This window comes from Micromesistius poutassou (assembly GCF_964030765.1).
Source record: "Micromesistius poutassou genome assembly, chromosome: 8".
Lineage (NCBI taxonomy): Eukaryota > Metazoa > Chordata > Actinopteri > Gadiformes > Gadidae > Micromesistius > Micromesistius poutassou.
In genome coordinates this window covers 9,694,378-9,722,175 of record NC_140278.1, presented here as the reverse complement: position 1 = coordinate 9,722,175, position 27,798 = coordinate 9,694,378, and the positions used below count along the sequence as shown (strand labels likewise).

General features: G+C 40.9%; 1 pseudogene across 1 annotated transcript in view; it reads right to left on the bottom strand.

The window, feature by feature from the left end:
• The window catches only part of LOC311351764, a 76,588-nt pseudogene extending 51,480 nt beyond the window's left edge, over positions 1–25,108 (bottom strand). The window contains exon 1 of the transcript in view: positions 24,078–25,108. The product of the transcript in view is annotated as an uncharacterized misc_RNA (transcript). The remainder of the gene's footprint in view (positions 1–24,077) is intronic.
• Positions 25,109–27,798: the final 2,690 nt, after the last annotated feature.

Below are 27,798 nucleotides of genomic sequence, written 5' to 3'. Positions count from 1 at the left end.
AGTTGGTTTGACAAAGATCTGACCAGCCACTCTCTGGCCCCTACTTTTATGCCCCATTGTGCCCATACATCATCCATACGTCGTTACCTCATCCCATGCATTCTTCCCTTATATGGAGATACTCTGTGTTATTTTCCCGCTCTTTCTGGACTTCCTTGAGGCCCAACCTACACAAAGCATTCCATTCTGTGCAGCTCATGGCTTCAACATACTAAGAACATATATCAAATACACGTCACGTGAGGAGAGAATTTCTTTGGTTGCTCAGTGTTTCTCCACACTTATTTAATTAATATAGCATACTGGGCAAGATGTTGACTGCATATTCCTTAACAAATTTCTCCTATACACACCATAAATGTCATCATATGGCGCATCCTGTAGTTCACCGTGTTGGCATCTACGCATAGATGCTCCGTACATTTAATATAGCCCAAAGAGTCGGGCAGCTGTGTGAGAGACGCTGTTTGAATGTTAAATGTATACCCTGCATCGGACAATAAGACGACTGTCTCGCTCTCTCTCTCAACATCTCTCTCTCCCTCCCCCCCTCCCCCCATGTCTTTCCTCCTCTATCGTGCCCTCTCTCGCTCCCTAATTCTGATGGGTTCGTGGCGGAGCACAGTGATGCAGTTATTGCTTCGCCCTTGCGCTTTAATCAGGGACTCCGTAGGACAAGCATGAAACCACGCCACTCTCCAGACTTGTGGTGTCATCAAAATGAGATCAGTCACTGCGAGACGTCCCATCCCAAACAACCTTGCCTCCACGCTGGTCTATAAGCAAGACCTTGGTTTGTTGTTGTTTGTTCCCTTTTTCTGGGTCCCTGTGTTCTTGTTTTCTTTTTGTTTCCGCCATTTCGGTTTTTCTTTTTTCCAGAGAGTACTTGAGTATAGAAAATGGTGGAATGAGGGTTACAAAAAAAAGAAGTGAAGGTGAGGACAGCCATTTGTTTTTCAGGCTTTTCAGAAGCCTACAAACACGAGAACGGAAAGCGGGAAAACATATCTCTACTGTAATGCTCAGCAATATTGTCCCACTGAGTTTGATAAAAGCCAGGTGGAGCAGAAGGCGAAGGAGGAAATGCTGTAGGTTGCCCAGGAGAGGTGCTCCAGCTGATCTCTGAAGGTGTTGACGCTGTTCATCACAAAGAATCGCTCACTACTGGTCACTTAAAACATGGCCCAGTCAACAAAGCATCAGCTTTTTTATGTGGACAGCTGTGGAGGAAGTCTCTCAAAGGGAACATTCTTTGGTTGATTCAAGGTTAGATTGTAGTGTGTGTGTGTGTGTGTGTGTGTGTGTGTGTGTGTGTGTGTGTGTGTGTGTGTGTGTGTGCGTGTCCCATCTCAGAGGAGAGCGGTGGCACTGCTGGAGTTGGTCCAGTGTAGCATCTCTGCCATCTGGTCACAGCCATCACACAGTAACACACACAACACTGTAAAACATACACACACACTACACACTCCAATCTTTAATTCAAATGAAATGAGAATTAGCACTTGGAATTGAAATGGCAGAAAAGTGCTTTGCTGCTTTCCAAGGGGAATGTGCGAATGTTTGGCAGACTATTTTATGAACAATATAAGATAGAAGTCAATGGCAACATTAAAAATTCAGCACCATTGAACTAAACCATTTTGTTTCTCATTGTGTATAAATGTGTGTTGTCAGAGATATTTTCTTATACAAACACAACTACGTCTTTTGGGAAAATCATTGATATTGTCTATTGGGACTCATATTTAATGTTTCTTGCTTTCTGTGAACACTATGCCAAAACAAGACTGTCTCAATTCATGCCTCACAAATAGACACAGCACAGCCCCAGAGACTCAAGTTGATATGCTGTGTGTGTGTGTGTGTGTGTGTGTGTGTGTGTGTGTGTGTGTGTGTGTGTGTCTATGTGTGTGTTTACGAGTATGAGTGTATACGTTTGTTTGTGGGTGCCTGTGTGTGTGTGTGTGTGTGTGTGTGTGTGTGTGTGTGTGTGTGTGTGTGCATGCATGCTTGTTTAAGTCTTTGCTACAATCAAAATCTAGATTTCCTTCTCCAGTATTTTAAGTTTATACATGAAACAACTATCTTCACAGAGTATGTGTTTCTTTACAATTTTGCAGTACTGCCAAAGGGCTTCTTAAGTTACAATTATGTATTAATTCCTATTGTTTAAAGTAGTTATTTGGAGCCAGTTTCAACAATTATTTTTCTTGAAGAGAAATTACTTTAAACTGCCTTATCAACAAATGCCTTCTCCAGCAAAAAAATTTACAACAAAAATATATTTTTGCTATTAATCTAGATGATTCTTCACACTTGATATGTGTGGGTGTTTTTCGTTGTTTTTTGTTATATTGCCAACATAACACAATGCAATACTACCAAGGTATGCCAAAACCCTATTTGGCCTGTTATCTTATTAATGTTAAATATTATTATTTTGGTTTGCCATATAAGGTGTCAATTCGCACAATTAATCTCACATTGTTTCTTTTTCACCATTGCAAATCATCACTGGAAAACAGTAACAATCAGTCACAGTCAATAATTCATCAGAGATCACGCAGTGTATCAGGCAGGGCCTTTAAGTGCATCAAAGTCAAAGCACATGGTTACATGGTCCCGAATGGCTAAATATGTATTTTCAGCTAAAAGCACAAGGTGGACTAAGGTCCTTTGAAATATTTGTGAGGCCACACTGGCCAATGTGCTGGAAATTGTTGACTCGACGACTGCAGAGGCAAGTCTTCAGCATTCGCTTAACGTTCTGTTAATTAGTCTAGCTAGCACTAGCAAACTTCTCAACACCTTGTCGACTGGAGATTGAAGAGATACTGAAAGCATTATTCGCTCACACTATTGAGTTTGTCCTTGGATAGAATATCTATGTGTAACACAGAAGACAAGGCGTAACCCCGCCCCTTTCTGTGTTTGATTCCAGGTCCAGGCTCTCTGCCCTCTCCCCCCATAAGTTCTGCTGTAACATAGAATAACTGGATCCCGGATCAGTTGTGATTTAATATTATGGAATAGGAACAGGCAAGGACCACTCCCTTGCTCTTTTACCCCAGGGTTCCCCTAAAACTATTGACGTTGCTTCACCATCAGTGCCACACAGATGTTTTTAATGTACAATGATTGATGTCATCATTTATGAGTGAAGTTTGACGCTTGTGTTCGCCGCCCGGATCCGAAGGGATAGAGTGGATAATGAAATGTGAAACTAATCTCAATAATGTCTGCGAGGCATAACCATGTACAAATCTCTGAAAGATGGATACAAACGCAGATGCAAATGACCACTGAAAGAATGACAACAGAAAACCAACACAAGGCCAACAGGAAAGGAAAATAACACAAAAAAAAGTGCTTTGATCATTGTCTGCACCCCAAAGATATTACTGACAATACTAAAATGTGTGTTTCAGTCAAACATGTTTACGTACATACAAGAGGGATTTGAATGTGTTTCTTGGCAGAGAGAAACCTACTCTGACATGCGCATGGATCTACCTTTTTCTTTCCTTATTTTGCGTTAACTAGATAACCACATGCTGTCAATCCCCTGGATAGTAACATAAGTAAGATTAACATTGGCATCCAAGTTCACATTTATATTTTACATTAAAATCCAATGGCAAAACCAAGTCTTGGCTCCTTTTAATATGATTGGTCAATAACAAACAATGACAATAAAGTGGGATGCTCCTGGATCAATGGGCAGTTAGTGTACAAAGGCAACCCCACAAGGTTAGGGTTGTTTGTATACTTGATTATTTGGGGCTCTGTGGAGGTGCATGGGAAAGAGAATATCCCCATGTTGTCTCTGTTGTCCAGTCAGCCTCCTCCCAGTGGCGGTTCTAGGGGGGGGCCAGTGCCCCCGTAACTCTGAGTCCGGCCCCCCCTGTGGCTCCCCCGAACGGCGTCCGCGATCCCCCCCACCCCCCCCCGTCAACAATCGCGCCCGCAACAGCGCTCGTCCGCGATCCAACCCCCCCCCCCCCCCCCCCCCACCCCCGTCAACAATTTGGTCTGTGCCCCTCTAACAGAAAAGCCGGCCCCATCTCGGCCCCCCCATTTAAACCGGTCTAGAATCGCCACTGCCTCCTCCATTTTCCTCAACCTCCAGATCTTCCACATTCTCCAGATCCTCCTGATCCTCCTGATCCTCCACATTCTCCACATCCTCCTGATCCTCCTGATCCTCCACATTCTCCACATCCTCCTGATCCTCCTGATCCTCCACATTCTCCACATCCTCCTGATCCTCCTGATCCTCCACATTCTCCACATCCTCCTGATCCTCCTGATCCTCCACATTCTCCACATCCTCCTGATCCTCCTGATCCTCCACATTCTCCACATCCTCCTGATCCTCCTGATCCTCCACATTCTCCACATCCTCCTGATCCTCCTGATCCTCCACATTCTCCACATCCTCCTGATCCTCCTGATCCTCCACATTCTCCACATCCTCCTGATCCTCCTGATCCTCCACATTCTCCACATCCTCCTGATCCTCCTGATCCTCCACATTCTCCACATCCTCCTGATCCTCCTGATCCCTCACATCCTCCTGATCCTGCAGCAACCCACATTCGTTTGTTTGGGTGTTCCCTGTAAGCCAATGAGCAATAAACAATGACAGAAATATTATATAACCCCAAATACAAACTCTTTCTTGAGTTTGAACTCCAGACAAAGCAGATAGGTGAAACTCAGTTTGTTGCCAAGCGACCAAAATGCCTATGGAGTCCACTGTGCCACTAACGCCAGATGGACTAGCACACGATAGAGACAGATAGTCTGGTCGTACACGATGGAGACAGACAGACAGGCAAGTTGTCTGTTGGTCTCTGGTCGTAAACACAATAGAGACAGATAGACAGACATGTTGTCTGTTGGTGTCTGGTCATAAACACGATGGAGACAGACAGACAGACATGTTGTCTGTTGGTGTCTGGTTATAAACACGATGGAGACAGACAGACAGACATGTTGTCTGTTGTTGTCTGGTCGTACACAATGTTGGTGTCTGGCCCACTCCGATTATTGACCAAACATTGTTTAAGGAACGTCCATAATTACCTGTATTTCTTAATGAACCGATTGCTCATTCAGAATCATGAGTGTTTATTTATAATACAAAGGTAAAGAAAAAGGGTAAAGTTACAAAACAAATCTATCACACTGATAACATTGGGAGAACCGTTTTCTACTGCAAATGTGCAGTGGAGGGGAAACTAATGGAGTGAACTGGAGTGGACAGCCAGCTACAAGTGGACTGGCATATCCCACTTGTCTGTTATTCCCATTAACTACTCTAAAATGACTTTATCATAATGTCTTTTTACATGCACCATCTCTCTCTGCCTGTTGCTGTGTCGTGTATCACACAGACGTTGAATACTGTGGTGTCTAGGGTTTGTAGCACATTCTCAGGTGTTTTTGAATACATCTAAATTCCACGTGAAAACCCGAATACAAACGTTTCCGAGGATGTTTCTGTGTGTGTGTGTGTGTGTGTGTGTGTGTGTGTGTGTGTGTGCATGTGTATGTGTGTAGGCAAACATTCAATTTCATCCATGCCATCACTCACACTTTTGAGTGTAAGCATTCAACATCTGTCCTTGTCAAGGTATCTAATCTAAATATCAGCGCACAAATATAAAATCCATTGTTACGATTTTTCTTTAGAAACATTTTTCATAATTCTGTTTTCAATATCATTCTAATTAGGTATTCACAGAGTATCTGTGGATACCTATTGTTTTTCTAGCAGTTGGGTCTTATGTAATAATGCTTTTTCCCAAAAAGTCGTGACTAAAAAACAAAATGTGAAATGGCAAAAATGTTAACTTTTGTGTTTCTTTCTTTATGAACTATACTTTTGGTTAAGCAAGTTTCACATTCAGGTCTACGCAACTGCAATGGCTGCCTCTCTTCTCACTTACTTGATGGATTTCTCTCCTTCAGCCAGAATATGCATTTACGTGTGTGCGTGTGTGTGTGTGTGTGCGTATGTACCTGTGAGGAGTCAGCAAATTGCTGGGCCATCAGTCTCCATCCCAAGCAGCGAAACAATATGTCTTCCTCCTCCATCCTGAGCATATACGACAGGAATCCACTTAGTGGCCAGAAGTCCTCATCAGCAAAACCAAAATGGACGAGACGTGTGGTAGCAGACACACAATGTGATATTGTATATGATTTGTTACAGTACGGCGAGTGTGTGTGTTTGTGTGTGGCTGAGTTTCTCTGTCTGTGTGTGTGTGTGTGTGTGTGTGTGTGTGTGTGTGTGTGTGGCTTTATTTCTCTGTCTATCTGTGTGTGTGTGTGTGTGTCTGTGTGTGTGTCCGTCCCTTCAGGTTTGCAGTACAAACCCTTCACCAGAACCTGCAGTGTATGACAGCTGTTAGAACCGCCATCTTGTGATCTTCTCCGTTTTATTAGCCCTCCCTGTGATGTAGGAATATAAATAAATGGGAATGAAATGAAGGAAATACATGACACCATGATGCGCTTCACTTCCTCACGTTTGGAGTAACTCCCACACACACACACACACACACAAACACACACACACACAGAAAGTCGCCCCCTACACACACACACAGACAAACAGTAAGACAGACAAAGAGACCCACACACACACACACACACACACACACACACACACACACACACACATATAGACAAACACAAACACACCACACATACACACACACACACACATACAGACACTCACACAACATAAGCAGGAAGGAGAAATATGTTGCAAAGGAAACAGTGTGATCTGTCATTGCAGCAATCTGCCTAGGGGAGCAATGAGTCCACTCGATGAATGAGAGCTGGCTCTTTAGTGTCCTCTCTGTGTGGTTTCCCCGCAGTCTCCACACCTGGGATTTGTAGGCTGACCAAGTTCTGACCAGGTACCTCCAAATCTCCCCTTCCATACTGTAATAAAGTGGTAGAATACAAAATAAACACACTGAGGAATGAATGATGAACAACTGCGTGGTTAATGGGTAGGCCTACTCAATGGGTAGGCCTACCCATTAACCACCCAGTTGTTCATCATTCGTTGCTCAGTAACGAATGCAGTAGTCCCGTAGTCTGTTTACCAGTAACTCCTCAGTAGTTCCAGAATAACAGTCACTTAGGGCCTACCCATTAACCGATCATTCGTTTCTCATTCGTTCCTCAGTAACTACTCACGTTTTTGCGTACCTTATTGTAAAGTGTTACCGGGTATTCTTAGGTAGCTGTCGAAATATATAGGCACAGATATATGCAATAACTCAACAGCAATATCAGTTCTGGACCCACGACAGGCATTCTGTTAACGAGAAGGGAGGAGGAGAGGGTGAGTGGGTAGGGGGTTTGGGCCGTAAGAGGGTGAGGGAGGAGAGGGGGCAAGGGGGGAGACAGTGAATGTTTCCTCTCTAATATTTATGAATGGTTCTTTTGTTGTGGTGGAACTGCTCAACGATCCAGAAACACCGTGCTACATCAGTCCCCGGAGCCTCAAGGTATCTGAATGCTGAAAAATGCATGAGGATTTGTATTGATAGAAACACAGATTGGCCTTTGATGGATTGGCTGATTTCGAAATACACACATACACGGGCACCAGCACATACACACACGCACACACTAACACACACATACACACACTCTTACAAAGCATAGAAATAGTTGAGGTAACTCACAAAAAGCTACTTTCTCTTTGAAATGCCACTATGTGTGATTGTGTGTTTGTAGTTGTCACTATGCCTGTGCCTGTATAAATATGGCTTTTCTGACCTTTTGGGTTATAGTAGTATTATATTATTTATATATGTATTATTATTCAGCATATTGGATACCTTGTATACCTTGTATACATTTATTTGGAAGGTACCCTGTAGCTTCAGTGGCATTTATGTTCTCGCTGTATATGTGTTTGCAGTATAGTTAAAAAAGAAACACTGCATAAAAGGGTGTGCTTGCCTACATCCTCCCAGGCGTTTAAGGTTGACCATGGAATACATATTTATTTCAGCTCAAACTCATATTGCTTACAAAGTGGTTTGTACTCAGATCTCCAGAGGAAGTTAATGAGGAATGTCGATTACACATGCACACACACAAAGGGAAAAAAAAAAAAAAAAAAAAACTGTGAAAGCCAATGCAGTTCCAACAGCCATCAATATAAATGGCTTTGTAACAGCACAGTATCGGATTGTACGCTGACCCTGTCACCGCTCCATCACCGTTGTTTGGAGACGGAATTTGAAGGCTTCGCAAACGCGTCAACCATGCAATTACCTCTTTTACTGAGCACTTCAATGCCTGATGGTCTTTCACCATTATAGACCACATTGGCAGCATACATTTAGCTGCTATCCATAAGCTTAGCATGCCTGAAGTGAAGCCCTGCATATCTTGGGTTCCACTACATGCCAGACATGATAGGATGCTAAAGATGTAGGCTGGTAGGAGCGTGTGTGTGTGTGTGTGTGTGTGTGTGTGTGTGTGTGTGTTTGTGTTTGTTTGTGTATGAATGTGTTTGTGTGTGTAGTTACGTGCGAGAATACCATCCCGATCCAAACTCGTCTGCTCTTCCTACCAGTGACATCATATTCCTTAAACGCTGGTTTTCCAGGAAGTAGCCGGCCTGTCAGCCAGGCCATGGTCTGCTGAGTGCTGCTTAGCAACCAGCGCCACCAAAGGATGTTCTCCCCTTATTTCTTTCTGCCATCACTGTTCCAGAGGGTTTTTGTCTCTCTCTCCCGCTCTGTGTTTCTGTGTGTTTCTCCCTTCATATTTCTCTCCTCCTCTCCCTTTGTGTCTCTATGTCTCTCTCTCTCTCTCGTCTTGTTCTTCCTGGGTAATTATTCAAAAGGGGGCGATGTGGGCGTCAGTCATGCTGAGGCACTCCACAGAGCTGTTGGAGGAGAGAGGTCTATTAGTGGGGGGAGATGAGATGAGATCAGCCTGGCTATAGAGACTATCACCGCCGATTGTGTCTGTAGGGAAGGGAGTCGCACATTTGATGGTGAAAAACAAAGATCCAACATTTTATTGTTGGCCTTTTCGTGGCAACGGGAACAGCCACAAATCCACATTTTGCCTCTGTACAATAGACAGATACTGATGCGTACTGTTGATGGAGCGTGCCGGAAGTCCACCTTTCTACCGTTAACAGCCTTCCATAATGGACGCTTTGACATTATGCAGAGCAGATAAGATTAATTTAAATTTCTGTTTTCTGCAATTTCTGCAAAGCTTGGCGTGTCATTTTTAAGAACAGACTTGTATGACACCATGCAACATTTTCAAAAATATACAAGGAATTAGGACGATCAATCAGACACTTGAGTAGGCTTCAACAGTAACCAGACGATGTTGAAGTGATATGTTGAGGCTGTTTTGTTGTTCAAGATCGTTTCCATTAAATTGTAGCCAACAGCATGCAAGCCCTGATTACTTCCTGTTTCCCACTGATTGGCTGGCGGGAAACCATGTTCCTGACATTTTAACCCCCCCCCCAAAAAAAAAAATCCCAATTGCAGCTGCTGTAATTATAACCCAACAGCCCACGGTGCATATTGTTTACGGCAGCGATAAGCATTTGTTGAAAATGTTCAAGTTGTGAATGTGTTATTTTCTGGAGACTGCAAGAAGGATGAGCCTGACCCGGCCGTGTATTGATCAGGCCCAGTTTGATTGCAGAGAACATCAGTTTTAATTAATCATCGGGGTAATCATAAGAGCAGCTATATTCAAGGCTTGAAGCTGACTTTTGAGACTAATCTAAAGTGATATTGATTACCAACCTTTGCCCGCTTTCTCTAAATATACACTCGCTCTGCAAACAAGCAGAGGTTTACTGTTTTATTCTATGGCATACAACTCCACTGGCCATTGTGCTTTCTATTACACTTTATAGTAGTTCTGCAATCAGGCTGAATTATTGCACAACTGGTTGGTTGAGGACAGTACAATAAATAGCAGGTTGGGACATGCTATCAGGGGAAATATGATTAATTACCAGGACTTATTCTTTCTCTGCATAGCCTTTGAGTTAAACCAGCGAATAAAATGCTTTTGTTTCAGACTCTTGAATCATTGTCTTACATGTGCTCATGCATATGCAATCGGACCCATCTGGAAGTACTGAATATGCAGGATTATGCATTCAAATTAAAGTAAACCTCAAGTCAAAGAACACGAGACAGCGACACATAAACATGCACACAGCTAGTTAAAAACAATGAATTCTAAACTTATCAAAGTGTTTAGAAGATTAAGAAATCCCCCAGCGCTGCTCATTACATTTCTCAACATAATGTTTCGGTCACAGGTTCGATTTACGGAGAACAGGTGTAACCGCACAAGTCTGCATTGAGATTCAAAGCCAGGAAACATTTAGTTCCAGTTCCAACCAAATATGTTGCTAGCTCACTGATTGGCTGGTATACTTGCAGATTCTGTTCCCATACTCCACCCATCTTGCCTCCAGGCGTCATACTTTTAATTCCCATAATAGAACCGCAAGGCAAACAACACACACACACACACACACACACACACAAACACATAAGAGGCACTGAAGTTGGTTTATTATTGATGTTAATAGCAAAATGGATGTTTAAGAAAAATGAAAAGGTATATTCTGCTTTGTCCGTTGTGTGTCTAACAGACAGAACTAATTTAATTTTCTCCACTTTGTTTCGGTCACCGATGCAAGACAACAAATGTGTACTGCTTGTTAGCCAGCAAGATATGGCAACGTTATGTTTCCCAAGCCTGGCCAACTGAATACAATTACATTTTTCACTTGCAAAAAATAACCAAAAATGAATGCCTATTAGTGTATGAAATGGGCCAGCAAGCTTATAGTTTCGGAATGTAAATAGAATCACAGCTGCCTATGCTGGTCACAACATGGGGATGGACATTTGGACAACCTCCACTGATTTCAATATTGTGTTTGTTTCTTCCTAGTGGCTTGCTCCAATGGCTGTCAAAGGCGGTTAAACGGAGGCTGTTAAATAAGGACCACCAGTGTATAGCAGCAGGGCAATAGCAGTCGGCAGCACAACATTCCCATTCCCCACCACTCCTTTGGTGTGGAAGTGCATTCCAATTTGATTCACAAACCATTGTTTGTGTTTCAAATGTAAATATATTTTTGTGCAAATGCAATATCAATAGATGTGTTTGATCGGTAAAGTGGACTGGTGGAATTTGTGGGGATTCAAGCCAAGCTCATGCAAATGTATTGCTGGTAGGGTCATGTTTTTGAGAGTAATTTGCCTTATCCTGTTTCCTGTTCCTGTTTAAAGCTCCACTGTCAAGAGGAATTGGGTTGTTTCAGAAATATGTAACTCAGTATTAGCTTCTTTTTTTCCTCCATTATTGTGGTATTCTTCGCCTTCTATCTTTCCCTTTACATACAACACATCTCAAATTTATCCCGAAGGACAAACAAAGGCATCTTTGTGTCTTGTTTGCGTCTTTGTTGTTGTTCTATCTGAAATTGGTTTGCTTCACAAATCAGTTTATTTTTTGCATAGCAATTGGTATAGAGCAATTCAAATGAACATTTAATCAAGACCTCAATATTTTGATATTTTTTCTTGAAACCAAGAATGTCTTATATTATTATTGTATAATATTGTTATGTTTACTAATAGTTACTAATCAAGTATTAAAGGCCAACTTTTGAACACAAGATTTTGAAAGGTATGTAGACCTAATGCTTGTGAATGAAGGGATGCAGGCTTAAGACAAAGAAACCAAAATGTTCTTTCTAGTTCTTTGCATCGAAATGAAAGGACGTTTAAATGTGTAACCCGTGTAGGTCGTATGATCACCTACCTGGAGCAGGTTGGGGTTAAACACTTATTTTTTAAGCATCCTTTCACATGAATCAAGCTCAAGATGGAACCAAGGATCTTTCAGTTAAGGTGACCAAGGAGCCCACTTGTCCAATTACTGGAAGTTTACCATCTAAGTCAAACCTAACACAAAAATGATACTGCGCAAAAGTCTCGAAATACAGCTGATAACAATTTCCCATAAAACCAGAAGACACTAAAGGCGAGCAATAAAAATAGAATAACAACACAACAATAATGTTGAGTAAGTACAGTGCCCTGGGAAGAGATTGTCCTGTACAAGTCGGGGAACTTTTGGTGGCAAATGTTTTTGCTAGTTTTGGTCTGGAATGATGAATGATGATAGGATTTAAGGATTTATGATATATGGCAAAGCCAGCTAACAATGTAGGCGAAGGAACAGGGCACTGCTGGTGCTCTCTTATTTTGTTCAAAATGAGTTGTGTTTCTAATTGTTTGTCTTTGATTTATTTTTTAACGATTACTACACTAAAGCCCAAACAATAAGCTATTAGCATTTAAATAAGGAAATACTAAATATGGTAAGAAAATCAAAGATGGAATCTTCATTGTCACTTTACTATCTCTTATTGCCACACTTTGGTATGGCACACCTTACAACTTTGTGAATGCTAAACGTGTTGTCTCTCTCTGGGTGGCCAGACGGCAACAGAACAATCACAGGTGCCCAGGGGCAAAATGTTGGCACAACAACATAGAATTATATTATCAAATATTTACTCAAACTAAATGAGAAAACATTGCGTAGACCACCTGTGCTATTATTAGCAGGCCCGCTTGTGTTTAGACAATGGTGCAATTCCCTGATAACATTAGGTGATGGTTGGCGGAGTCGAATTGGACCTCTTTATTATCATGAACAATTACAAAACCTAAAATAGATATAATATGTATTTTTTCCTTTCAAACCACTATTGCCAAGACAGTGTTTGATTGATAAATTCAGCTAACCTATTCTAATGGTAGGTGAAGAGGAAACATATTCATAGCTATTCTATTGTGAGGTTAACTTATAATATATGTGAATTTTTCATGAATCACATAATTATTATTATTTAAGTTCTGTCTCTTACATACACCTTTGCTTTTATTAAACACCTTCCTTGTTTCCAAGCATGTCACTATGCTTTTTTCTCTTCCCTTTCTACCTCCGCACACAACTTTCTGGTAGCCAAACTATCCTATCACCAAACCGCTCAATTAACTAGCTAAATATATAACCAAACCAGTTGACAAAAAACAGTTACCAAACCAGCCATCAAACTACGTAGTCATCACACTCATCATCAAACCAGTCACCAAACCACTCCGAGGCCGCTCTGTCACATGCTTAGCCATGTGAAATACTCAAATCCCATCTTATTTAAATACCCAGCAATTACAACACATAAAAAGGATTGAAAATGCAGAGCTTCTGAAAGAGCTTCTGCATGACAGAATTTTGTATCACCATTAGTGTTACTCCATCACATTACATAGAAATCGAACTGTTCATTGCATTCTGCAATGAACAGTTGAGAGTTTGGTTACACAGACTTACAATGTATGCTTTGAGTTTAAACAACTACAATATTCATTGTTCATTCATTGTTCTATATTTCTATATTGGTTAAAGGTGTAACTATTTTTTATAATATGCTTATCGTTTCCTAGGAAAGGCAGGGACATTGAAATCTGCAAAATATTTCACTTTCAATAGTACGCCTTACATTTTATTTAGGTCATCATGGTGCATGGTTTTGATCAACTAAACTCATGGAGCCTTCCCAGTCCGAAGTTACATTAAAGAACAATATTTAGTGCATGGGGTGCCTTTTGAATTTAACTCACTAAATTTAATTGTGAAAAAGGACTAGATAAATACATTTTGGCAAGCACAAACAGTATATACAAAGGGGAGTTTTCACTAAAACAATTAAAAAGTCAGACAAACAACTCAAACAATTAATGCATACAGTACATAGGTATGACTTTACAATAATGGTACATTGATTATGCAGTAATAAGCATTATTTAGTGGGTTCCAATTAGGATTAGCCCTAACCCTATTACATAACATATACATTAATACATTAATTAACATGAACCCAACTATCTTAGTTGACATGAACAATATTAGCAATTGTTTACTAGACTATAATGGTATATATATATATAATGCTAATATTAATTAATGATCAAATAAGGGTTAATTAATCTACACATGATGTAAAGTGTTACCAATAGATAGAGAAGTGGATGAATGGTCAGATTAATAAAGCAATTAATAACAGCCACATACATATTAACATACATATGCAGAAATCCATAAATAAACACCCTTTTTTTCAATAGAAAGAGAATGATGTGTTTGCTTATTCAATCCCAAGTATCTGTATCCGCAGATGACACCCCCATCCCCGAGGCCTGCCATTCCCACCAACCCCACACTCTCTCTGCAACTCATCCCTCCCTCTGGAGCTGTCAGATTTACTTCCAATTAACGTATATCTGTTCCAGTCCAATGACTCAACACAAGTACTGCTGCTGCTGCCACGGCTGCTGCTGCTGCTCCCAGCTCGCAACTTTGCAAACTATCTTCTGTTGCCATGGCGTTTGTCTTTTTTTTGTTATTTCTTTCTCCTGCTTTTCCTTTTCCTGCATCGGGCTGGGAACTCCAATGTTTGTTGTTTATCACTTCAGGTGAATGAGGCCAGAGCTCATCTCCCCACCGCCGATATGGGAAAGGTAAAAAGTAAAAGCCATTTCCGCTTCGGTAAGTTTCTTGCTTTGTGCTGCTCACACCTTGCCTATAAATTTGTTTGCGGAGCTTAGTATGCAAGAAAAGATATATTCACACGTGACCTCAAATTATGATATTCACTCTCACTCTGGGATCTCTGATCCCACATCAGCAGCTGTCTGGGGCAGAGCTTACAGTTATCAACTAGCTGAGATGTTTCTTCTCCAAAGGAGAAATCAATGATTTTGAAGATCCATTCCCTAGAATGGCAAGGAACAAAGCACTAATCCCCGTTCCAAAATACTCATAGACTGTACAAAACCCTTTGTGGCGTTGAGATCCTGAAGAATGGCATGAGAGAGAAAATATATATAAAGAGAGCGAGAGGGAGTAAGTTAGGGGAAAGGAGAGAGAGAGAGGGCAGAGAAATATTGAACTGTGTATGTTTTTTTTCTCTCTTGTCAAATAATGTAGACTAAATTCTTGATGACAATCCGGTTTAAAAAGTAAAGATTTGGGGAAACAGTCTAAAACCGCACCTCCATCTCACCCTGCATACGGTGCAGAACACACCGTCTGACATTGTTTAAATATTTTATCCGACACATTTCCCTGTGAGCGACGCACTGCCAACACCTGGTTCTCAGGAAGTGGGCGATCATTTCATCTCAACAGATTGACAAGGAAAAGGATTTAATCTGCCTTCTGTATCACGTTTCCCCAAAGTGATCTTTTAATTTTCTTCCCTTGCTCATTTGGCATACAATAGACATGGAATGATCTGGAACGTTGCGTCTGTCTCTGAGAGGATGTTCTTGCGAGGTCTCTGAGCTCAAGAGACCACGTCATGCTCCCAGTGCAGAGATTCCTTCTCGTGCTCAACATGTACTCAGTCTGTCTACACCCGTACATATGGGAATTCTATACATCTTGCAATTAATGTACATCCAATAAACTCAACCAAAACAGCCGTGCTGTTGGCTGATGTTTGCTTATTTGATCTGTTATGTGTTTATTTTCCTTTTCTTAGTTGTTGATGTCAAGTCAAATGGTTAAAATGACTTTTACTGCTATGCTTATTCTGAAATGATTATTTATTTATTTGTTTGATTAAAGGATTGATTGAAGACTACACACACACACACACACACACACACACACACACACATACACACAGGCACAGACACACGCACACAGACACACACACACTTACACACACACACACACGCGCTTCCTACATACATACCAATATATATATATATATATATATATATATATATATATATATATATATATATACATAAGCCAAGTCTCCATTTTACCCGCTTATCATCATTAAGCCTATAAGACTTCAATAAATGTATAAGTGCACTGCTGAGGAATGTGACTGTATGTTAAGCAAATCGATAGCGAAACAAAGTTGTAAATTCTATTTCTGAGATGGCAGAGGAATCTTACAGTTTTCCTGCTCTTCCGACTTCAAATAATAATGCACTTATTAGAAATGCAGGAGAATGATTTTGTATAATCCCCCCGACTGTTTATTTCAACCCTTCGTGCTCTATCTCACTGAGTGGAGAGGGAATAAACGATTTGAATTAATTAATTAAAATTCTCAAATGATAGGTTTGAGTTTCCTTGCTTATCATAATTAAACCTCCACCCTCCTGTTGATGCTCTCCTGGACTGCCATTGTCTTACCCTGAGTGCAGATTGAATATATTGTGGAACCGGAATTAATCTGGCAAGGCTCTTGAGAAATGATTTGGCATTGTTAAACACACTTCTATGGTTTAATTTAATACTGTTAAATGCACTACAATGCTCCATCTCTTTTTGGATTGAATTATTTGAACTAGTTATTGAAACTGAATACAGAATTTATTTTACTTATTAAAATAGAAGATTGACATTAGAGATTTTCAATTGAAATAAAGAACAAACTGGTTGTATGGTTTGGACTTATTTCCAAAGAACAACCTCCAAATTCTTCCCTATTCATCTAAAATATCTTTGTCACATGTGTTTGTCATAATATCTAATATTCTACAAACATGATAATAAGGATTTTACATAACATGCAAGTATATTGCATATTATGTACAATAATCTACAATTATTTTTAGTTTTACTGAAATGAGGCAAACACTAAATGATCAAAATGTTATAACATACCCCACCTGTAACCATAGACTCCAAAAATATGGAAGTATGGTTGTGGACGTCAGCCATCAGTTGACATACAACCGTTATGAAACACGTTGCTGGAGGTTTTTGCAACCAGCAGCGGAAACAATTCATATTTGGCACATTGAGGGCGGGAATTAAATGGCCGCCTCGCAGTAATCTATGGCCAAAGGTCATGAATATTCCCTCCATAATAACCTTTTTATGAAATAAACAACACAGTCTCACTCCGAGAACTTCAAATTCCGACTAGTGGCAAGGTCACTTTAGCGTCAGTCACTGACGGAAAAGGTACCCTTTGGCATCGCCTGCAGACGGAGAAGGGATTCAATTCACTACAATTCAATGCCATCCCCGTCGATGTTTGACGTTCAGACCGGGTGCTCCAGCAGCCCATTCACTCCTGTATTAAGCCGACTACGGCTCACAATAGAAGTTGTGAGCACCTTTCCTTGGATAGTTATTAGGATTTTTTTATGTGAAAATGGCGGACATACTTTATAATAACGTGGTTGCTATGACGTTTGCTACGGACGCTGAAACCAGCAGCTTGTGTGCCGTTTAAATCATGGCTGTAAATGTTTGTCTTTGCTGATTATGTTATTTTATGTAACCGTGTAATGATGTTCTCTTATTAACGTGAAACCAGGAATTTTTGACGAGTTTTCAGTGAGACCGTGTTGATTCTCACCCACTCATCTTGAATTTAATAAACCATTTTTGTTGCTTCGAGGAGGTCTGCGCAGCCTGCCCCATATTCTGTCAAAAATAATCTCCCGATTGAAATGCATTGGTTTAATTCACTCTGGTTTAATTCACAGCCCATTCACTCCTGTATTAACCCGACTACGGCTCTAATAGATGTTGTGAGCATCTTTCCTATTGGATAGTTATTAGGAAGACATTAACATGGTTGCTATGGACACTGAACCCAGCAGCTCGCATGCCGTTTAAATCATGGCTATAAAACCATTGTCTTTGCTTGTTATGTTATTTTATGTAACCGTGTAGGCCTAATGATCTTCTCTTATTTAACAACTTCAATAAAACGTCAATACATTTTTCGAGCAGGTATGGCGTCTTCTTTCTTGGGATTTAATAGAGCGTGTTAATATACCATTTTCGTTGCTTCGAGGAGGTCTGGTGGTCTCCGTATATGTAACATATTTCAGCCATAATATTCTCCCATAGCCACAATACTGAGAAAACATAAAATAAGCTGTAAGACTTGCGTCATAGATGAAGGAGGCGGGCTTTTAAAGCCACAGAACACGCCCACCTCTACCTGCCTATTTAACTCGGGCTCCGCCATTTTAGAATCAGAATCTCTTGGGCGGCGTATCGGTTAGATGTAAAGCTTAGAGACGCTCCGCGCGTGTTATATACCATTCCTCTCCTTTTGTTTCATAGACGATAGACATTAGACCAATAACCTTAACCAAATAAAGTGAGTTAAAAGCGATCCTGTCTCGGCGGACTTTCCTGGACTAAAATATCATAACAAATATAATAAATAAATACATATATAAATATGTCAATGGTCAATGGTCAGATACAGATCTTGTTATAATGATAAGCTACATAGCAACATGGTCTACTTATAATATTATGCCTAAATAATTGTATATTTATTTATATATATATTTATTTTTATTATTATTATTATTTTATTTATATTTAATTAATTCAATATTAAACCAATGCATTTCAATCGGGAGATTATTTTTGACGGAACATGGGGCAGGCTGCGCAGGATTCTATGGCGCTATGGTGGTTGCCATCGACTACACGACCAGGCCACTATTTAATTTTCTGTAACATCCACGCATATATCCTGCATTTAATACATGTACACGTTATATGCACAATATTCTGAACAAACCCCAGAACATAATGATTCTAGGTTCCTGTGATAGGCGCGGGACGCTGTGATGAGGAACATTAATGTAGTGTATGCACCGTGCACGTTGAAAAAAACTTCATGAGTTCAAACATAAACATTCATTGTAACAACATTCATTCATAGCTCTGCTCCAAACCACGTTAACGACGTTAAGTGCGGTAACTGAGCTGTCGTCAATTGTGTTGTTTTTGTCGTAAACTAGGGTCTGCTGGCTAGGAAATAGACAACAGATATTCTAAGGTGTCCTTCAAAATTCACCTTGGAATATCTTTATATTTTCCACAGTTTAGACTTATAATTAATAAGTTACTTTTGTATTGAACTTGACTTTTGTAGTGACACAGCCTATAACCTATTCGTGAAAGCAAAACATCAAGCTTATTGATTTAACAAGGCATGTTATTTGAAACAATTAATTAAGTCATCATGTGTGAGAGGTCATTCCTCCTCCTGAGTGTGCTTCCTATTTATGTCTAGTGTACCCGTACTGTCCATAAGCAGCCCCCCCCTCCCCATATGGATATTGAGAATTGTTGCCACGTCCCACTGGTGGTGGTGTCATATAAATGAAAGAGGGCATTCAAATATACTAAAGTGATTCATTAGGAGGCCGAAGCCCTAAAGAAAGTGATGCAATAGGTGGCTGAGGTGAGGACATTAAGCAGTAAGCTATAGACCTGGGATCTCTTTTATATCAAAGAGGGTCTCAAAGGACACATGTGATTATCAACTTGGGGGCTCCAGCTCTACAGGAAAGGCTCACACAGCATCATCAAATGCTCCATTGAAACACATTGGCAACAAGCTGTTGCTAGAAATTAATCTAAATTAGTTGACGTTAGTTAACGAGATAGAATTTGCGTTGGTTAGAAGTTAGAAGTTAAAGAGATAGAATCTTGTCCATTAGACCTTCAGGGTGCATCTTGGGATTACTTACTAACCCTAACCCTAACCCTAACCCAAAACCTCAGACCCCCCCTCCCTGCCCTCGGGGTCCGAGAAGGCCAAGGTTCGGTGTGGGGGTCCCAGTTAGGCCCTAGAATAATGTAGTCAAGTTTCAGGGCGGTAGGACCTTCCTATCCCAAAAACCTTCTTTCCACCACATTCTGATCCACTAGGTCTTGCACGCAACACTTCTGAGAGGCTTTCTGTAAGGGCTAGAACTCCAAATCTCAGATATGTTCTCAGGACCCTGGGAAATGTGTGTATACATTTTGGCATCTCTAGCTATCTCGAAAAGGGGGCGTGACCTCCAACAGTAAGGTAAATGTGAATAAGACAGGTTAGTTTCTAGTCCCTATTTTTGGTAGGATGGAGGTGTAAATGTGTGCCTTAAAGTTGTAGACACAGCTGGCCTGTGGACAAGTTTTTGAAGTCTGGGGTCAAAAGGTCAAAAGGAGCCAGCACCACGCCCCTTATGAGATAACAAAAAGTTAATGTGCATTTCTCTCATAACTTTTTGTCATTATTAAAGAGAGGCCTGATTCTCAGATATGCATGTTGGATGGCTAGGGTGTAGGTCTGGGAAGAACTTCAGGCCAAAATCTTGCAAGCGAGCCAGTGAGATGCAACGAGATCAGATGGAGCACTTGCTGAGTAATTTCTTGTAGGGCTGGTGCCCCCAAGTTGATAATCGTATGTGTCCTTTGAGACCCCCATTGATAAAAAAGAGACCCCAGGTCTATAGGTTACTGGCCTTGACTCAGAAGTTACCTATTGCATCACTTCCTTTAGGGCTTCGGCCTGCTAATTGATCATTGTAGTATATTTGAATGCCCTCTTTCATATATATGACACCACCACTACTGGGACGTGGCAACAATTCACCATATCCATATGGGGGGGGGGGGTGCTTGTGGACAGTAGGGGTACACTAGACATAAATAGGAAGCTTGCAATGAGGATTTCAATCACCAGAAATAGTCAATACACACTCAGGAGGAGGAATGACCTCTCACACATAACACATTAATGAATTATTTCAAATAACCCTGCCTCGTTAAATCAATGAGCTTGGTGTTTTGCTTTGACAAATAGGTTATAGGCTGAGTAACTACCAAATATGTCCGTGCGCATCTCTCAGAGTGATGTAATTAGCCACCAGACAGAGATTAAAAAAGTTTACAAAACAAGTTGATTACAAAAGTAACTTATTGATTATACAAGTCTAAACTGTGGAAAATAGAAAGATATTGGGGGCGATCGATGGCAACCATCATAGCAGGTCACGTGACGTGGACGCAGGCCCATTGAAAAGAATTGGCCAAAAAAATGTAGGCGTGTCACATGTTCAGAGTAGTGGTAGATTTCATGATTTGTTTGAATGAATCACTTTGCGTCAGTCAGTTCGCCACTCAGACTCAGCCGAGTCTGAGTCGGTCAGGCTCGGCTCCTCCCTCGTTCTCGTTCAAACAAATTGCGAATGCACGTTCTCAGCCGAGTCGGTCAGACTCAGCTCCTCCCTCGTTCTCGTTCAAACAAATCGCGAATGCACGTTCTTAGCCAAGTCGGTCAGACTCAGCTCCTCCCTCGTTCTTATTCTCAAACGAATCACGATCGTGCAATGGTGCAAACGGTCATCAATCAACACAACATTAACTAAGTTCCTTTTAGCTGAGGAGTGCTTCATGTTCGGAATCGGGATATTGTTGACTATTGTGACTTCTCAGTCCTCGAGTCTTCACCGCTAAACACAGTCAGTGAACGGTGACTTGCGAGTCAGCGCGACTCAGCGACTAGTGGGTGGAGCTGGGAGCCGAGTCTCGGCGAACGAATGATACGAATGACGACAAACGAGAGCGGCCTATCAGGTCGGTTCGTTCGTTTTGAAGAGTTGTTCGTTCAAACTGATTCGTTCGCGAACGAGCCACCACTAGTTCAGAGCCGTTATTCTAATGCATTTTCCGCTGTGGACCAACGCAGTTTTACTTCAATCTGGAATGTGATTGGGTTTAAGGAACGTGGTTAGTTTCAGTTTTTGAGGGGGTCTGCTGAAAAATTCTGATAAATTGGATTATTGTACTTGTTTTGACGAATCCTAGGCAGCCCGCCCCCCTTCTGAAGTCGAAATGAAATTCTTATTTAATTCCTATTAAATTTATCTATATATTATATACAGAGACCACCAGACCTCCTCAAAGCAAAGAAAATGGTCTGTTAACCCGCTATATTAAATCCCAAGAAAGAAGACGGCATACCTGCTCTAAAAATGTACTAAAGTTTTTTTTTTAAGTTGTTAAATAAGAGAACATCATTACACGGTTACATAAAATAACATAATCAGCAAAGACAATGGTTTTACAGCCATGATTTAAACGGCATGCAAGCTGCTGGTTTCAGTGTCCATAGCAACCGTCATAGCAACCATGTTATTATATTTCTGTCGAGACCTGAAATATTCTTCGTCCTAACTTTCAAACCAAACATCCTACACATTTACATTTACAGATTATGAAAAGTAAAACGCACATTTCTTGCTAAAAATGTTTACATAAACACTTTCAATTGCGTAACTATACTATAATATCATATTTTCCACCCAGAATAAAAAGTATGTCCGCCATTTTCACATTAAAAAAATCCTAATAACTATCCAATAGGAAAGATGCTCACAACGTCTATTAGAGCCGTAGTCGGGTTAATACAGGAGTGAATGGGCTGTGAATTAAACCAGAGTGAATTAAACCAATGCATTTCAATCGGGAGATTATTTTCGACAGAATATGGGGCAGGCTGCGCAGACCTCCTCGAAGCAACTAAAAAGGTTTATTAAATTCAAGATGGGTGGGCGAGAATCAACACATTCTCACTGAAAACTCGTCAAAACTTCCTGGTTTCACATTAATAAGAACATCATTACATGGTTATGTAACCCCTCTTTGCCTTATGAGGTTACAGGTATTTTTGGGTTTCGGTTTCAATTCGTAGTTGGACCAGTTACCAGGATTCTAGGTTAACGCTCATGGAGCCCAGGATGGAACGTCAACATTGATCACACTCACACAAAATATAGTTTCAAAAACTGTATTGTTAACAACAATTTTCAACATGGAAAATAATAAAATGCGCGCAAAATAAAATAGAAATATAAAAAAATCGTCTTTATGGTCTTCTCTTCCTTGTTATGAGCTCAGTTTATATCGTTGGGGCCCTTTGATCTTTGTGTGTTTCCTACCACACCGCAGGTTTGGGAGGTAGTTCAGTTGACTCTGGTTCTTTAGTTCCGGCTCGCCATCTGGTTATCTCCAGCGGATGTCTGGAAGCCGCCTGGTGGCTATCCAGTGCTGGTGTCCTATCTATTGTCGACTACCGGTGTCACTGATGTCCCCTCGACATCGAGCGTCACCAAATCAAATCCTTTCACAAAAACCTGACCTGTAGAACAGGCCACATTCATACATCTCAGTAAATTAAATTACAACAGGCCATTGTTTCTCAGTTAAAATAAATAATAACATAAATATGACCTATATATTAATTTAAATCAATTAACAAAAATATATTATTCACATAGGTCTCACTTTACCAGTGAATGAAATAAAAAACTCAAATAACTCAAAATAGCCTTTTAGCATCAATTGTCCTAATTAAATAATGAAACAAGGTGTTATCCCCCTTTTTCTCTCCTTCCATACAATGCACACAATAGCTTAACATTTAGAATTACCCCACGTTGTTAGCAGTTAACTTGTGCGTTAGCTCGGGTTCAATGCTAATTCGCCTTGGTCGCTACACTGGCGGCTAACGCACAAGGTATCAATTCAGCAGTTAGCGACAAGTTAGCACTGACGCACACACACCTCCACTCGAAGCTCCCCACATTCAAGACACATTAAACTCACCGCCGAGCAGGCAACATCAACCGTGGACTGGTGAGTCAGCTCGCGGTGTTTTCCAACTTTTCCTCTTACTTTTAACTACTTCTAGATATTTTTCAATCAGAGCGTTCCTCGTGCAACCGAACGGTGCATTCTCTCCTCTCCCACTATTCCCACTATTATGTGGGAATAGTGGTTAATATATAAATAGTGAAAATCCTAATAACTATCCAATAGAGCTGGTAAGTCCCGCCCCTTCCGCTAAACCCCAGTGGACCTCTAGGTTGAAAAATCGTTAATGCAAGTGAATGTGAGAAAATAATTATTTTCTGGTCCTGTTTGAATTGTGCCATGAATGTCAACATATGTTGTCTGTGAATTTTTAATATAATTTTTCATGTTAAGAGTTTGACAGTATATTGTAGCTAGCAGTTGTGGAAAAGACATAACGAGAAAGACTACATGTCGCCTATGACATATAACATCAGACGGGAAAAAAAAAAAAAAAAAAAGGCCCATAGAACTCAAAGAATACAGACCAGTCGCCTTGACCTCTGTGGTCATGAAGTCCTTTGAGCCCCTTGTCCTGTCGCACCTCAAATCCATCACAGACCCTCTCCTGGACCCCCTGTAGTTTGCCTACAGAGCCAACAGGTCTGTGGACGATGCTGTAAACATGGCCCTCCACTTCATCCTCCAGCATCTGGACTCAGCAGGAACCTATGCCAGGATCCTGTTTGTGGATTACAGCTCCGCCTTCAACACCATCATCCCGACTTTGCTACAGGACAAGCTTTCCCAGCTGCACGTGCCCGACTTCACCTGCCGGTGGATCACTGACTTCCTGTCTGACAGGAAGCAGCATGTGAAGCTGGGGAAGCACGTCTCCAACAGCCTGACCATCAGCACCGGATCCCCTCAGGGCTGCGTTCTTTCTCCCCTGCTCTTCTCCCTGTACACCAACAGCTGCACCTCCAGTCACCAGTCCGTCAAGCTCCTGAAGTTTGCGGATGACACCACCCTCATTGGGCTCATCTCTGGCGGAGATGAGACTGCCTACAGGTGGGAGATTGACCACCTGGTGACTTGGTGTGGCCAAAACAACTTAGAGCTCAATGCTCTAAAGACAGTGGAGATGGTTGTGGACTTCAGGAGGAACGCAGCCCCACCCTCCCCCATCACTCTGTGTGACTCCCCAGTCGACACTGTGGAGTCCTTCCGCTTCCTGGGCACAGTCATCAGCCAGGACCTCAAGTGGGAGCAGAACGTCAGCTGCATCACCAAAAAGACACAGCAGAGGATGTACTTCCTGCGGCAGCTGAAGAAGTTCAACCTGCCAAAGGCTATGATGGTGCACTTCTACACCTCCATCATAGAGTCCATCCTCACCTCCTCCATCACTATCTGGTACGCTGCTGCTACAGTCAAAGACAGGAGCAGACTGCAGCGTATTATCCACTGTGCTGGAAAGGTGATCGGCTGCAACCTGCCGTCCCTCCAGGACCTGCACGCCTCCAGGACACTGAGGCGTGCAGGGAAAATCATGTTGGACCCCTCCCACCCCGGCCATAAACTGTTTGAAACACTCCCCTCTGGCAAGAGGTTAAGGTCTGTCAAAACCAAAACCAAGACCAAGACCAAAACCTTCCCGTCTGCAACTGGCCTCATCAACAACGGCCCCGGACCCCCACTGACACACACACTACCCCCCCTTCACCCACCACCACACACAGTCATCTGCCTATGATGACAACAAGTTTTGCACTACTTGCATCATTCTGCACAATTGTATATATTATTCTTCTTATTACGGTTCATATGTATATAGAGTGTCTTTTTATTTTATTTTTTATTTTTGGAAATTATCTTTTATTTTTTTACTTGGACTTGTGTTCTTGACGGCAGTACTTGCTTTATTGTTTATTGTTTACTGTTTATTGTTTGTAAATATTGTGCGCACTGAAGACCAAGACAAATCCCTCATATGTGAAAATGTATTTGGCAATAAACCTTTTCTGATTCTGATTCTGAATCTAAAGAAAGAACAGCCCATTTTGTTGGAATGGTGACATTTGGGTACAAAACACACAGGCATCTTGATCTAATGTTTCCTATGGATGTCTCCATAGATTATGGCAAAATACGCAGCATTACCATTAGCACTGTGATCTGACAAGTGGAGGGAAAATGTGTTATGGGTGACGTCACATAGGCGACATGTAGTCTTTCTCGTTGTGTCTTTTCCACAACTGCTAGCCGAAGAATCATACAATATACTGTCAAACTCTCAACGTGAAAAATTATTTAAAAAATTCACAGACAACATATGTTGACATTCATGGCACAATTCAAACGGGACCAGAAAATAATTATTTTCTCACATTCACTTGCATTAACGATTTTTCAACCTAGAGGTCCACTGGGGTTTAGCGGAAGGGGTGGGACTTACCAGCTCTATCGGAAAGATGTTCACAACCTCTATTAGAGCCGTAGTCGGCTTAATACAGGAGTGAATGGGCTGCTGGAGCACCCGGTCTGAACGTCAAACATCGACGGGGATGGCATTACATTGTAGTGAATTGAATCCCTTCTCCATTTGCAGGCAACGCCAAAGGGTACCTTTCCCGTCAGTGACTGACGCTAAAGTGCCCTTGCCACTAGTCGGAATTTGACGTTCTCGGAGTGAGACTGTGTTGAAATGAAACAGTCGAACAGGAACTCTGAAAATACATTATATGGGGATGGACTTGCTGAGATCGTAACCAAATCCCCCAAAACAATGATTAGCTTTGTGTTACGACAATGAAATCACATAACTTGCTTTTCACAGGCTATACAAGTTATCGCAGAAGGCAATGTAGTGGTACTATTATTATCAGTTTACAAAGCTCTGCCTGCAGTTCATGGTGATATTTAAAAACATCAATCAAGTAATTGGACAATTGCTGCAGAAATGTCATACCAAATTGCATACAAATTCATAAGTACAGTTGATTTCAATGTTTTTACAAAATCCATTTCATCCTGTTTTGGTGTTATATTTGTCGTTAATGAATAAAGTGAAGCATTTGTATTTAGAATCTATTCATGGTGAAATTATATTTATTATATATTACTGTATTTGATAGCCTTAAATGTCCTCATTAGTAAACTACTATAGGTCTATACTAAGGTATCTTAGCTTATATATGGTGGAAGAGTCAGCCTACAATTTTTTTTTAATTTCTTAGATTTAAAATTGATTACTTCACTATCCTGTTCATTCAGTTCCTGTATATTTCATACTTCCTTCACATTATCAATCTATCCAGAGTTGAAGTCATCCTGTTGTGCTTACATCACATGTACTTGGTTTCTAGCTCTGTATTTGTTGTCTTCCCTTCAAGGTCAGTCTTTATGCCGTTTCCCTGTGTTAAGCGTGGATATTTATCACACACAGCTTCTTGAAACCCCAGAGCAACAGTTTGTAGTTATGTTTAGAAAACAAGTTTCTGAAGGATTCTCTGTCTGCTAAACCATAAACAGAGCACTTCCAATTGTGTAATAACATTATATTGTTAATGTTGACGTGAACACACTCTGTGAATCATACCAGTTTTATTCTAAGGAAGTGTAGTGAAGGAAATGTGACAACTGTTGCCATAGTTACGCGCCTGACAGTATGGTGATTTGAAGGTAGTGAATGAGCTGTCAGCCAGAGTCCTGCATTGCAGCCAAAGTGCTTGATGTTGGATGGCAAGTTCAACAAGTGTAGCTATTCCAATATTCTATGTTATTATTTTTAACTAAGGATGGAGAATTATTGCGCTTGATTTGTATAATGAACCTTATATTACCTTTTATCACAGTCTTATAGAGCTGGTGTCAAATCAATATTAAATCTTACTGTAATAGATGAAAAATGAGTGAATAAATGTGTACAGCCAGAAACAATGTTAATATACCTGAAAAAGATAAGATGACATTCTTATTGATAAATAGTATTGATCTTTAAGTTTTCAAAGTCTACACATCCCCATCTTTTTTCATTAAGTCTAAGAAAGGTTAACCATTGATGTATCCATATTTCATTCCTATATGTGTAAAATGCTGTTTGATGACATGGAGCTGAGCCACGGTGTTTGTTTATAGTTTGGATGTGTTACACCCCATCACTGCACTCACCCTGCATGCACTTAGACCTAGTCCCATGTTGTCTCTCCATTGCAGATCAATGAGGCTCATAATGTGGTGTGAGGTGTGTCTTCGCCTCTGTGATAA